This window comes from Schistocerca nitens, chromosome 1 (genome assembly GCF_023898315.1).
Source record: "Schistocerca nitens isolate TAMUIC-IGC-003100 chromosome 1, iqSchNite1.1, whole genome shotgun sequence".
Lineage (NCBI taxonomy): Eukaryota > Metazoa > Arthropoda > Insecta > Orthoptera > Acrididae > Schistocerca > Schistocerca nitens.
In genome coordinates, this window is record NC_064614.1 from 66,700,681 (window position 1) to 66,714,996 (window position 14,316).

Genomic DNA, 14,316 nt, shown 5'->3' on the forward strand with positions numbered 1-14,316 from the left:
AAGAGGTTGTCGTCTTTAGGAGTAATGAAAGTAGTGAAACCAAATAGAGGTAATTCAGGAGTAGGGTTAGCAATGAATAACAAAATATTAATGAGAGCAAGCTACTAAGAACAAACAAAAAGCCAACATCTACCACATCAGAAGAACTTTACACGACAACTGGCTCTGCAGATGGTGAGGAGACAAGTAATGTATGGTGATACAAAAGGAATTATTCCGATAGCTGAGATGACGACGATTTAATTGTGGTGGGAGACTGATATTTGATAGTAGGAAAAGGAAGAAAAGGAAAAATAGTGAGTTGAATTGGGGGAAAGAATGCAAGAGGAAGCTGCCTGTAGAATTTTCCACACAGCATAATTTAATCGTCACTGACGCATGATTTAAGTATCATGAAAGAAGACATGGAAGAGATCTGGAGGCGCTGGGAGGTTTCGCATTGATTATACAGAGTGGGACAAATAAAAGTAGCCAGCAGTACAGAGTTACAGTATATAAAGAAACACAGCAAAGGAAACAGAATACAGTAGCAATGTGACTGTGACAGATGTTGAAAGTCACCAGCATTCATCTCTTTGCACTTTTGGGCCCTGGGCAGCTTGTTGCTGAAGGTGCATCGAAGATGGTCTGCTCGAATAATTGTAGTCTTATCCGAAGTGTTCTGCTGCAGTTGTTTTAGGACTTGACGACTCCCCACGCAAAGTAATCGCAAACTGACAGACCGGGTGACCTGGGCCAGCTACGGCGGCGACCAGGCTCACCTCAGCTGACAGCTCTGTCAGGCGTGTGGACTGTGTCAATGTTCTCCAAGGCTCGACCGGCTATGTGGGCTCCACAAGTAGCAAAACCCGTCTACTACTTTAAGTGTCTCATTTCCTAATCCAATTCTCTCATCATCACCTAATTTAATTCGATTACATTCCATTATCCTCGTTTTTCTTTTGTTGATGTTCATCTTATATCCTCCTTCCAAGACACTGTCTCTTCCGTTCAACAGTTTTTCCAGGTCCTTTGCTGTCTCTGACAGAATTACAATTTCATCGACAAGTGCTCTTACTCATCACTACTTTACAGCTAAATTTGTATTATGTAATTTACTGTAATCCACCATCAATAATTAAGGAGGAAAAGCTAATAATCTTTAAGAATAAACAATTTTAAGTCCCCTGAGTGTTAATTCTGTAAAGTATCGAAGAGTCATTAGTCGCCTTGATTTGTAGGTTTAGCGTCGTACACTAAAAAAGGAAACACAAAAGCTTGACACAGCGCTCACATTGCTAGACTACAGGAAAAAGATCAATAGTTTGAGTTGATGCAGTTAATACAACACATTTGTTCGGTGAGTTTAGAAGTTCGTGTGTTTTCGAAAATTACTGAGATCTTGTGCATAATTCTATGAGTAGGTTAAAGAACAGTTAATCTCTATCGTTCAGTCCAATGTTCCACATCCTGAAACTATCAACTTATTACTTCAGTTGTCGACTTTCCATAAAAGCCAGGAAAACTTCTAATGGCCGTTTACTTCTGATGGCAATAGGTCTAGAGAGTTACTTAAGGTCTGCTGACTGATAACTGATTGTCGGCTTGCTGTTTATACATCGATTCGAATGCAGAATTAATCGATACAAGACCCGTTAGCGTGTGGCGATGTGTCGTTTACATTTGGGAAGGGCTCTTCTATATCTTACTCAGAACAAACTTTAATGGATGCATGCCTCGCGGCAATTAACTGTCTCATGAATACATTCGACGCTCAAAAGATCTCAGCTAGAAATGTAGACGAAATTTAACTGACTCACCAGGAGGGTGTTAACAATTTGTTTTCCGTTTCTCGAGGATAACGATATCTGCTCAATATAGTTACTGGCTTTGGTCATAGCGCTGTGCCACAATACCACTCTCATGACATACGCGCTTAACATCAACTAGATTATGCTTCGGTCTTCATGTTCCTGCCGCTAGCTACAAAAACCTCTTGAGGCTTGAAATCTATCGTAAGTCTTAAATTAATTCATAATTTTTGACTGATGATAGATTTTTATTCCATTGGCTTCGATTGAGGTGCATTTTGTTGTTTCGTCGTTTCAGGCACTATTTAATGGAACATAGTGAATTAAAAACATTTTTGTAATCAACATAGGCGTTGTACGACTATTATATCTCTTTTTTCTCACGTATATTGTAATTCGTTATGGCTAATAAATTCTGTAGTCGACTTGAAGTATAGTCACAGGGGATTAAAAAATGAGTCCAATTTATTTTTGTTATCTGATCGATCTGTCAGATGGAATCAGAAACTTTCATTTTTCCAAACTGGTTTGTACTGACAGTTGACTTCAAAACAAGTTAGAGAAGTAAAATAATGATACTGTACAGCAGCTTTGTTTCGTAATAAAATGAAAAGTCAATTTAATATCTGGATTTTCGTATGTTTCTAGTAGGGAGATAAATTACGGTATCCTAACGTTTACTCAATTTTCGGTTTGATATTGTAATTTGGACATAAGGTATGTGACAGGTTTAGCATCTTTGACGTTACATCATGTAATAAAAACATAAAACTTCGTGTTGTATCAACGTTCGATACCACAATTGTCAGGGGCTGCAGTTATCGACCGCGGTCCATACTAGTATCGCTGGACCCACGAGTCGAGACTAGCAACAAGTGCGCTCGGCCTCTCTTGCTCGGGACTTCGAGTAGGAAAGTACGATGGTGAGTCAAATGAAAACCTTAAATTTTTAATATCAAATCGAAATTTTGCTCCGTTATACTGTAAGTTGGTAAGCGTGCAGAATGGCCTGTAGGTGACAGCATAGTGCAGATGCATACATACCGTCACAGTATTATTATAAAGATGGCCGCCCCACTTGCGACTTGCACCAGGGAAGAACAGCGTTCTGTTATTCGGTTTTTGCGTAGTGAAGGTGTGAAACCTATTGAAATTCATCGACGAATGAAGGTTCAGTATGGTGATGCATGTTTGTTGCAGCAGCAAGTCTGCGAATGGAGCTGGAAGTTCGTAAATAGTGTGATTTCTGTGGAAGGTGCTCCTCGTCCAGGTCAGGCACAACGAGTTGTGACTCCACAGAACATTGCAGCAGTTGAAGCCATTGTGAAGGAAAACCGCCGAGTGACACTGAATGACATTGCTGCATGCTTAAAGATTAGTCATGGGTCAGCACAATACATTGTGCATGATGTGTTCCAGTTTCACAAAGTGTCTGCAAGATGGGTGCCACGGCAGCTGACTCCTGAAATGAGAGAACGACGTGTTGATGCTTGTGAAGAACGTCTTCGCCGCTTTGAATGAGAAGGTGATGGCTTCCTTGCAAGAATCATTACTGGGGACGGGACTTGGGCTCACTTCCACCAACCGGAAACGAAGAGAGCGAGCAAGGAATGGCGCCATTCCTCATCACCAAACCCAAAGAAGTTTCGAACAGAACCATCAACAGGGAAGGCTATGCTGAGTCTCTTTTGGGACGAAAAAAGCGTCATTTTGGAGCATTACATGCCTAGAGGGACCACTGTCACCAGTGCATCATACACAGATCTCCTAAACAATAATCTGCGGCCTGCAATGAAATCAAAGCGACGTGGATTGCTGTCGGCAGGTGTCCTTTTGCCACACGACAATGCAAGGCCCCACATTGCCCGTACAACAGTTGCAACAATCACAGACCTGCGTTTTGAGTGTCTTCCACATCCACCATACTCACCAGACCTTGCCCCAAGTGATTTCCATCTGTTTGGACCACTCAGAGACGCAATGGGAGGAAAGAAGTTCGGTTCTGATGAAGAAGTACGCCACGCGGTGCATGAGTGGTTGCGAGGACTACCAAAACAATTTTTTGTAAAGGAATTTATGCAGTTTGTAAGCGCTAGAGGACTTTCATTGAGCATGGGGGAGATTAGGTTGAAAAGTGATATAGCTTTGTACCACTTCTGCACAATAAATAATATTTAAAAATATTGAAGGTTTTTATTTGACTCACCCTCGTAGTATAGCCTCCAGCTGATAGGAAGCAGCCTCAAACATAGCGCTTAGTTAAAGTATGGCGTTTGTGATGCCTCTGTAGCTCCCTGTTTGTACTTATATTCCTCCTGACTGTGAAGACTCCTGTACCAGCAGTTAAGAACAATATATTACTTTTTACCAACGACTACTAATTATTTTAGTCGTTGTAGACCAAGACCATGCAGCCCGCTCCTTATCGACTTCTCTGACAAACCTGGTGTATATGCAAAGAAGAGATTTGTATGTTTCTACTTAGCATTGGCCGCCAGTCATTCCCATTGGCGACGAATCGTTCGTCGTCATCATAACACTTTGAATCGTCGTTTACGAACGTTGCTAATGGGAATTAATGCCCAACATTTGAAATGTACTTCTGTTTCAAAAACAATAATTGATCTTTTTGTCGCGGTTGCTACGACGAATATACAATACAGTATAACGAGTTTCGGTGATATTTCGTGAGCTTCCCGAGACTATTGATGTAACAGAAGCTTAACGCAAATTTCTGTTACCTCTAGAAAGAGCTAGCAATGCAGCAGCATATTCTATTCATGATATCCTTCAGTGACTTTGAGCACGGGAATAGGAACAAAAAAATAAGAAGTTTCAAAATCTTCTGCACTGATTGAAACCTCTGGAATTAATAGTCAGTGGAGCCAGCCGCTAGCCCATAAGATAAAAGAAACTCCAGCTTACACGAAAGTTCCTGACAATGAATGCCAGAGCGAGACTCGAACCCCGAACTTCACGAGTCTCCCTCACAGCCTCACTTCCGCCAAGTAGCTCTTTTGTACTTTCCAAATTTTTACAGTTCTCCTGCGCACTTTGCGAAAAACAGCTCTTTGGAAGGTTCCCGGTTAGAGTTCGTGTCCATACTGCAGTTTTAATTTTTCAGGACGTTCCCAAGCAGTGTACACTCCATTACGAAGGAGCTTGCTTGTTGCAGTGCATATTATCATCGAACAATGTCGAGTGGTCTTGTGCACATTGAAGCTTTTCTGAAACTACGCCGCGAGCAACAGCTGGTATATAATACCTATTCGTGCGTGCGGTTTCTGTGCAAACCGCAGTTCGCCATCCACTGTCGGTTCGCGACGGTTTCGAACACAAGGGCAACAGCGTCCCTTTTGTCAACAGCAGCGCGCAGCACGTGTCATTACTAGCAAACAAAGCCGCATCGCATGTCACTTTGCGCGCTGATTGAAATCTTTATAAACTGCCGGCGAGTTATAATTTATTTAAGCACTGTATCCACTACTAAATTATGCAGGAAATTAATACAAATTTTAATGTTGTGTGAATGGCCTAAAAATTAATTTGAGCCTCGCCGCCCGCTGATGTCACAGGCGGGTCTGCGATCGCCACTATATTGTGTCGGTTGGCTGGTGCATCAGTTTTCCGGAATTATTAATAATGTTTTAGTGGATGCAGCGCACTCATCAAACGCATGATTTTATCAAAACACGTAATTAAATTACGGAACTCCCAGCCGTCAGGCGGTGCGATCACTTTTAGCGGATTAGTCAGTAATGTTTGCTGTCCATCAGCCAAATCCGTTCGCAAACTAACGAGTTGTTATTAGCATGTGCTGAACGCACCGACATCATCTGGTGCAGCGTTTCTACGTGTTTATCTAGGATAGCCAATGTGGTGGGAAACCTTTTTCCCCAAGTATTACTAACTAAAACTTTGAACATAGCTGCTAAGGCTCAGTGACCGTGTCAGAATTATATTGGAACAAATAAGCCCTCGGTCACAAATATTAAGTCAAAATTGACCTGGTTTCGACGCTACTATGAGCGTCGTCTTCAGAATTAGACTAACTGTTTTGGAACAGTTAGTCTAATTCAGAAGACGACGCTCATAGTAGCGTCGAAACCAGGTAAATTTTGACTTAATATTTGTGACCGAGGGCTTATTTGTTCCAATATATTACTAACTAGTTTGGTAAAGCGTTAGCCGTTAGCTCTAAATTTCAGCTTCGTGTGTCGCTATGACAGACATAGGCCTCTGTTCGCCCCAATAGTTTTCTAGTTTACGTCGGAGTAGTATTTGTGCTACGTGTCTGATGGCCCAAGGAGCTATTTGTGACTTTTTTGATACAGACATGTCATCACTAGAGGTGAAAGAACATGTAACTGGCTAATAAAGTAATAAACGCAAGCAAGGTCGGTAGTAGGCCGTAATACGATGTTTATTTAATCGTGCGATTACTTAATTTCGACAAAACGTCATTGTCAAGCACATTTGTAACATCTGTATTTCACGTCGTTTTCAAATCACTCATAATTACAAGTAAAAAGCCGTCATATTCCGTCGTTTAACGAAAGGATCGACACTATAGTGATGTCTTTTAAGAGCGTATTCTCAACTCTGTTTTGTGTTCAACAACATGGTAACTCAATCATGCTGTTGGACATAGAGCAGAATTGAGAATACGATCTTAAAATGTGTCACTGTAGCGTGGATCCTTTCCTAAAATGACGGAATAGGCTAATTTTTGCTTGTAATTAAGAACGATTTGAAAATGACGTGAAATACAGATTTTACAAATGAGCTTGACAAAGACGCTTAGCCGAAATTAGCTAATCGCACTGAAATGCCCGCTAAACCCGCTGGGCAGAACAAGTGATCATGATTGCGGGAAGAGCCAAATAAGGTTGGAGTCAGTTTCACGTTAAAATTGTAGTTTAATGTAATTTACTAGCACACTTACAACACAACCTGCACATAGCCGAGCCTTTACAACTACGAGATTCAAAATGCAAATCTTCCACTGCTGAAGACCTCCGAACAAGAAATCTTAAAAACCAACAAGATAAAAATGCAGTTAAAATAGCAAATAATATAATTAAAATATATGTATTTCACAGCTAGGTTGAAATCCTCAAGGCAAGGGTGGACAGACAAACATAAACAAGATGCAATACAAATGGGTGAAGGCCCACAATGAAGTTTTCAATATTTTAATATAAATTAGAATAACCTTTCAAAAGCGGAAGGCCGCAATGTTTAAGATTGAAAGGTAAAAAATATAACCATAACACTTAAGTTTTTAGTGGACGAAACCAACTAAAAGGAAAACCAACACAACGGCAATAACCTTTCAGCAAATATACACTTGCCGGCATTAAAACTTACTTACATAAAACACAGTAAAACCAAGAATTTTTCTGTTGTCATTGGCTCTGATAGATTATAAACAGGCAGTTAAACACCGGTGAGAAAGACAGTACAGACAACAGCACTTAGAAGCCTCCAGGTGGGTAGGTCTGCTCTCGTTCACTTAGGTGAGACAGGTGGTGAACCCAACTACACTTGATCTGTCGGAATCCAACCACGCGACAGCCACGGACCGACCGACAAACGTCTTTCTTGCTACCAATCGGTACATCAGAATTCAAATACAAAATTTTAAGGCGTGATTATCCACAAACAAATAGGTATATGTATTAAGCTGCCAAAATTACACACTGTGTGGGACAGCGACAACAGGTAAGGAAAGGACACTGCCTGAAAATACGTTAGTGGCCAGGGCAGGCAACCAGAGCACTAATGTCCACAAGGCAGAAAATTCCTCTGGTGCACCAGTATAGTTAATTCCACCGCATGGTTGCTAGATTTCAGCAATACAGACACTCGGTGCTGCTCACAGGAAAACATCCCCAACAGCGAACCACCAAAGCGAACCACACAACATGAGTGGACGTGGCTTGAGTACTTGAAACCACTGCTCAACTCTGACGTCCTGGGTCGGTGAACCACGAACCTCGTAGCGATCGGACAGCTCCACACACACTCCAACACTGTGCAGGGACCGCCAGCGGACCCAGCCGGCTGCACCGCGTGGAGATAACTTCCCTGGTCTGCAGCAACCGACCGACTGCCCGCAGACCCCCTAGCCAGAAACTATATGCACAAAACCGAAGATGGTACACGGTGCAAATATCGATACACATCGCTGCTGCCACACGTAGAAGAAAGAAGAACCACTGCGTAACCGGAACAAGGAGGGGGAAACCGAACACAGATAGACAGCCAAGTTCATGAAAACACATAGTTGGGAGTGTGGACGGCTCATGTGCGGTTAAATAAACGTCGTATTACAGCCTACTATGGAACATGTTGAGATTTATGAAGTATCTGGAGGCTGCGGATCCACACAAATACAAAATTTTAATGATTGATTATTGATTGCTTCTTGGTCATTTGGATTTGAACAGTGATCACTTGATATTCTTGTGTCCACCTACGTAAGTGAGCGGTTAACTCGTGCGATTCATATTCGGAGGACTTGGGATCAATCCATGGTACTGCCAAGGATTTTTACTGTGGTGCGAGGACTGGAACGGGGTGCAGTAGGCCTCGCCATGCCAGTTGAAGAGCTGCTTGAATGAGAAATGGCAACTACGAGGTCTGGATAGCTGTCGCGAACTGGGAGAATGCTGTGTGGATCCCATGTTCCTCCATAACGCATCCAAATGACGAGTTTCTGCGGAGGGTGACACAATTGCCTTCACCATCGTTTGGTACTGATCACAGAGTTAATTTATTTGGTAAGATATTGCTTTTTATTAAATCACATGGTTAAAACATAAACTTTAAATTCTTTTAATCTTAGCCCAACATTTTCTGTATTCATGACGTTGAAAATTTGTTGACACACATGTGTATACCACTTTTACGGAGTTGACACACTTAATTGGAATCTTAGAACGTATTCTGAAGGTAACGGAGTATCTCGGACGGAATGGCCTCCTCTATGCTAACCAGCATGGACTCAGAAAACAACGCTCATGTGAAACCCAAGTAGCAGTTTCCTTACATGACATCTAGGATGACAAGGATTAAGGCAGTTTCAAGGTTTCAGAGAAGCATTTGACTCAGTACCAAAGCTTCTCTTATAAGTACGATTGTATGAGATACCAAGCGAAATTTGTGACTGTATTGAAATTTTCGCGGTACGGATGAGGCAGAATATTATCTTGAACTCACAGACAGAGGTGGAGGTAACTTCAGGTATATCCCAGAGAAGTGTGTTGCTATCTGTTCATACTGCATACTGCAGACAACAGAAGTAGTAACTTCAGATTTTTTGCTCTCGATGCAGTTTCTATACTGAAATGCTGTCTGAAAAGGAGGTACACAGCTAATGAGTCCTATATTGATAAAATTGTAAATTGGTGCAACGTTTAAAAACTTGCTTTAAATGTTCAGAGATGTAAAACAGTGTACTTCACAAGGTGAAGGAAGATGATATCCTATGACTACAATATCAACAAGTCACAAATGAAATTGGTCAACTCATACAAATAATTGGGGTACAACTTTGTATGGATATGAAATGGAGCGATCACACAGCATGTAAATCAGCTGACAAACTTCGGTTCATTGGTAGAATACTAGGCAAATGCAGTCAGCCTACAAAAGAGTTCGCTTGCAATCATTCGTGTGACCCATCCTAGAATATTGCTCACGTGTGTGGGGCTCATATAAAACAGGATTGATAGGGTACGTTGGACATTTAAAGTACGAATATTAACATCTTTGTTTGGCTGTTAGACAAGTGAGACAGAGATGCTGAAGAAAGTGAAGTGGGAGACACTTGAAGATTATAGTACACTACCCTCAAAAAGCCTGCTTACCAAGTTTCAAGAAACAGCTTTCAATAATGAAGCTATAAATCTACCACAACTCCCTACATACAAAAATTGGAACTACCCTATGCCATTTAACAATGGGTTGCAGCCTATGATTGTAGTTGCAGATGTAGAGATACATTTACAATTACATGCTTTTATTCAAATACTTCTGCCACTACCCAGTGATTTGCGGAAGTCAGTATTTTAAATTCCGCGCCCCACATCCCTCTATGTCCCCAGGATGGCTAATGAAATGTTTATTAGGTTTTCCCACATCTTCTATAAAGGATGATTTATGTATGCCACTACAAAGACACTAAAATATTTATCATTTAACTGCTATTCTTGACAAGCTATGTTATCATCTGATTTTCGAGATATACCTAAAATATTGTCGAAACTAATTGCAGTGTAATACAGAATTTTACAGCTTTGTGTTGGTAGACGTAAAATAATTAATTAAATATTGAGCTATAACAGTTTTCAACTCTGCTGGGCTAATCAAGTTATCCTGTTACACTGTTTAAGCCTCGCAATAACAATGGATTGGGTGGGGCACACTTCATGACGACACTTTGAATATATTGTAATTTGGCCGGTTATTTTATATTTGAAATTTCTGAAATATTTATTTGTAGTTTTTAATGAATTCTGGTATCATATTCCATAAGTATTTTAAATTTTTCAGTTCAATTTAATCCAAAAATATAAGTCTTAGTGGTGGTGTCACTTTTCACAATATTTTCAGTTTCAGGACGTTATAGAAACGCCATTGTGCCTTTAGAAAGTGTGTTTCAATTAAAAATCAACAAAAATCAACGAAATTTGAAATTTTTAAAATTTTTTTGGAGGGTGTAAAGTAACCCCCCCCCATTTATAGTACAAGTTATTGAAAAATCGGTAGATATTACTAAGAGCATTGTAAAAGTTATTTTCAGGTTATGGACGCTATTCAAACATAACTACTTACTTAAATTATTATTTTTTTACTTTTTTATGGTGGACATCAAGTACCCCTCACTTCCCCTATCCCTTGGTAATGAACATTACGGAAAATAAATTGGTAATGCTACAGTCGATAGGTATAGCATACTTTGGTGAAAATGCTACACACCAGTATTCGCTAGGAATACAACAAAAATAACACTTATCCCGGTAGCTCCTAATAGTAACGTCCCCCTCTTCTTTCCGGCGTAATTTACAAGTGTAGGTACTTAAAATGTTATGCGAAAAGATAGTCAGTTCCTGCCATCAAAGATACTGACATCTGTATTTCCTCCGTTTACAGTTGGCGGAAGCTCCCCTTCAAACCAGCTAATTCGATTAAAGTGAACGAAAATTATGAATTTACTTCATCTGTAAAAGAAGAACGAAAAGTGGTATAACGAAATGAAGTCGAAGAACTTATATCTCCTTTCAGATCCCAGATGACGTTCCAGCTTGCGTCGTTCTTGCCTTTACGCTCACCGCGAAACCACGACCTCGCCGCCGTGCGTTTTGATATACGCACCTCTTCCTCCCCTCTTTGGAGGTCACGAGGGGGTCGTATAATAGACCGTGAGGATCGTGGGAGATCCCTTACTGCTGCATGGCCGGCAGAAGCCTGCTGATTAATAAACCCTGCAGGAGGCATTAATTCCAATCCGAATGGACACACGACCCCTCTAGAGGCACGCAACGCGTTGAATGGGGGTTGGAAACAAAAGCCGAGCAGCCAGTTGTGAGATCCGGGCGGAACAGGCAGTCCGAGTGGAAAGCAGGCCCGCTTGCTGGGTATCAAGACAGTATTAAGGGCTTGCCATTAACACGTGCTAGCATTATGCAAAACCATCCATTCGCTGCTCAGTAACTAATGTTTGCTTACTTCGAAATCAGTAAAACTTTTCTGTTAGATGTCATATTGGACAAGACTATAGTAGACACATTATTTGTTCCATATTATCGCAAAGTAGAGGTATTGAAAATGTGGAGATGTCAGCGAAATAAGAGCTCATAACACCCATTAACAAAAGTACCAATGCGCTAATATTCTCTCCACATATGCTATGAGTAACAGCATTCAGCTATATAGACCATAAAATTTGAAATATAATTTGATGTACTATTTAATGGAAAACATTCTCTCCACATATGCTATGAGTAACAGCATTCAGCTATATAGACCATAAAATTTGAAATATAATTTGATGTACTATTTAATGGAAAACATGTCACAAACAACGTATAGATGTTTAAGAAAAATTTTCCGCTGGCAAATCCTTGAGACTCCTCTTAAAACATACTTCGTTACATTTTCTGAAGTTTCCACAAGCGAAGTAAATGAATTGAAGCTTAATTGAAGGCTGATCTTAGTTCTTGCACTGATTCAGTGAAATGCTATTTTCAAAGAGAGGTATATAATTGATCGTAAATTTAATTAAGATATTAATATACTGTGAAGCAGCAGCTACCATGCTTGGTTCTGTGAACAGACATCTGAAGGGTGTTCTAGCGTGAACCCGACAGTAATTAATATCACTCTCTTTTCGTCTGGAAAAACTTTAATTTACCTTCCTCAGTGTCTATTAAATATTATACACGATGACATTATGGATTATTATTGAACATTGGTAAGCAGACAGTGTCAACTATTTTATGTATACATCGGACAAAATTAAAATCACCGGTAAAGATCGGTTTAGCTGTTTCAAGAGATCTGTGATATTCTCCTCCAAACTGAATTTATTGTCAATCTGTAATCTCCATTACAGACCGTATCAACTTCTTCCATCAGCAGTTTACCATTTTTCTCTGCATTACTAAGTTCGGAGTACAAGCTGAGCTGTCTGCTTTATGTGTCGACTCAGGTGTACGATAGATTCATTAGAATTATAAAAAGATTCTAATATATTTGGCTTTAGCCTCAGTTTTATTTTGTTTGAGAATGCTTTTCAGCAAATAAGTGAGTAAAAAAAAAAAAAACGTACATCAACGAAAGTTATCGTCACACTCCTACAGTAGAATATACGTAATTGACTATTTGAGGAACTGTATTTCCAAATACATTTTTCATACAGTATTAACTTATTTTAAGCTGGATATCTCTTGAATCTTACGTGTTTTGGTGATTAAATAAAAAGCAATAAGCCACGAGAGCAAAAGGCAGACAAGATGGAATGTAATTGAAGGTGGCGTCTCTGTTACTGTTCGAAACAGTTTGTCCTGTAATGAAATTGAAGTAAATAACTGTGAACGAGCAATGGTAGAGGCTGTACTTGACATAATTAAATTAATATATCATTCCTTTAACCATACCATTTTCTCCTAGATTTGGATGACACGGTTGTGCTACTTTCAAAGGAAACTTCAGTATAATTTCAAACAGGTGTCCTACTCATCAGTAATAGTTGGTGATTACCTCAATCTGCCATCAAAATGTTGGCGAAAACACATGTTTAAAGTCAGTGGTAGGCATAAAACATTGTCCGAAATTGTACTAAATGGTTTCTTCGAAAATTATTTTGAGCCGTTTGTCCAAGAGTCCGCTCAAAGTTAAAATGGTTTTGATACCACACTTGACCTGTTAGCAACAAATAATCCAGGCAAATAAGGAGCATCATAACGACTGGAAGGACTAATTATCACAATGTCGTTTAAGGGAAATTAAATACCGTAGCACCCGAATCCACCAAAAAATAAACGCTGAATGTATCTACTTGAAAAATCAGTTAAAAATTTACTTTATGCCTTCCTAGGAGACAGCCTCCTTTCCTTGCTGACTAACTACGTAGGTGTAGAGCAGATGCAGAAACTTAGTACTGACGGAGAAAAGTTAATGGGGAAAAACAGAGCCCCCATGGTACACAAAAAAGGGCAGAACAAAGTTGCAGAAGCAACGAAAAATAGTACCAAATGTAACAGCACAGTAGATCCCTAAGACTTGAGACGTTTTACATATGCTCGAAATTTAGCTCGGGATTCAATGCGAAATACTTGCAGTAGTCGCGAGAACAAAAATCTATCTCCAAATCTGGCAGAAATTCCAAAGTGATACTGGTCCTATGTACATTACAGGAGCGGCAAGATATTGATCAGTACCTTCACTGCGCGATAGCGTTGGTAATGTTACAGATGACAGACCTCTTAAAGCCAATTTACTGAATACGGTTTACCGATATTTCTTCAGCAAAAGGAGATGAAGCAGATATTCCAGAATTAGAATGGAGAACAGCTGCCGAAATAAGTAACTTGGAAGTAAATACCCTCGATGTAGCAGAGAAGACTTAAATCTTTATGGAGATTGTGTACCAATAGGTTCCTCTCAGAGTATGCCATTGTAATAGCTACATCGTTAGCAGTCACATACAACCACTTGCTCGACAGAAGATACTTACCTAAGAAACAGAAAGTTGCAGAGGTCACACCAATATGCAAAATAGGAAGTAGAAGTAATTCTCTAAATTACGGAATAGTGTCGCTGATGTTGATTTCCAGTAGGATTTTAGGACATATGCCGTGTTCTAACATTATGAATTAGTCGAAGAAAAGTATTTATTGATAAACAGTCAGCTCAGGTTCAGAAAATAGCGTTGCTCTGAAACACAGCTACCTCTATATTCACAAAAACTACCCCTGCCCCTACCCACAGGATGCTGCAAATTGATTTCATGTTTTTA